General features: G+C 36.5%; 1 pseudogene; it reads right to left on the bottom strand.

Annotated features, from left to right (window-relative positions):
• Nucleotides 1-465: 465 nt before the first annotated feature.
• On the bottom strand, nt 466-752 carry LOC101962952 (large ribosomal subunit protein eL30 pseudogene; annotated as a pseudogene).
• Between the last annotated feature and the right edge of the window lie 689 nt (nt 753-1,441).

The following is a 1,441-nucleotide window of genomic DNA, read 5'->3' as shown; positions in this document are numbered from 1 at the left end:
AATTTTCCTCATGACCTTAAGGAAATCAATACCCCTGTTTGTAAAACTGAACTTATTGAAAAAAAGATAAAAAATAAATTTTGTATTTCAGAGTCTCTATAATTTAGTAGTTTTCAAATAAGAGCATATGGTCCTGGCTAGAGTTTGACATCATCTTTATCCATCTTTCACTTGCAATACCAAAAACATAAAAATCATGTAGTACCTTGTTCCTAAATCCAAATGGAAAGATCATGTTCTTCCTCTTGATGAACAGCTATTTTTATTTCTCTGGTGTTTGCATCTATCTGTCCTAGAATTTCCAGAGCTTCATCATTTAAATTGAAATCAGCTTCATAGAGAATTTGCATTTAGAATTTAGAATTTCATTGACAACATCACAGTGGTAATTTTTTTTCGTGATCCTGTATAAATATTACCACAAGCAATTTTTAAAAAGCTCTAGCAAGAAAATTTTTACATGCTTTACTTTTCACCAGTCTGTTCTGTCATGCTACTAATGATTTCAAAATCAACTGGATCAATGATAGCCAATGTGCATACTCTGTTATTCCTGAATGCTGACCCCTATTCAAGATTATTGCCACAGTAGTGATGAACACCAAGCATTTCCACAAAGCTAAGTACTTGTTGGCCAGGATAACTAATTTCTCTTTGTCTTCTCTGATCATCTTCAGAGTCTGCTTATAACCTAACACATACTTTTCACTTTTCATAACAAGTTGGAGTCCAGAGTTGATCAACTCCTGAGATTTTATTCATCTACTTGTGTCTGCCATCTTCCTGCCTTAGGTGCAAGGCAGCACCCAACTAAGGACCATTGCCAAGATGACTGGGCAGGAAGAAAGGAAGCAGTTTCCACGGTGCAAAGTTCTTGCAGTAGAGCCAGGATACTAGGACTCTCAAATGATTTGTTGTGATGTATTTTCTAGATTTAAATAACAGAAATTTAATCAGAAATTTTATTGTCTAGCTTGGGCCAATAAAGTGGGGGTGAGGAATGTGGAGAGATATTAGCACTGCCTAGTACATGCCATAGGGTATCTGTTGAATATTGTTGAACCAGGACCCAAGGTCCTCAACAATAAATTCACAAACCTTGTTCCTAGATAATTTTCATCCCCTGACTCAGACTTCCAATCTATATTACTCAGCTCCATATCCCCAAATCCTGAAATAGAATCTTGTTGGCCTATTTCTGAATCAATCTATTCCATGCAAAGGTCAGTTTCTACCTGAGTTGACCTCTGCATCCTGGGGAGGGTTCTCAGAGATGAGGGCATCTCTGAAGGCCAGAGAGCTACTCCTAAAATGTATTCCAACCTGACGGTTAACAATGTTAATTCTTTCCCTGACAGGTCACAATATTACTTTTTTCTTCTTCTTCTTAATATTCTACTTCTCTATTCATTTGCTCACTCTATTCTTTAGTGATTGTCAC

The sequence above is a fragment of the Ictidomys tridecemlineatus genome, chromosome 1 (assembly GCF_052094955.1).
Source record: "Ictidomys tridecemlineatus isolate mIctTri1 chromosome 1, mIctTri1.hap1, whole genome shotgun sequence".
NCBI lineage: Eukaryota > Metazoa > Chordata > Mammalia > Rodentia > Sciuridae > Ictidomys > Ictidomys tridecemlineatus.
This window is presented reverse-complemented; position numbering and strand designations above follow the sequence as displayed.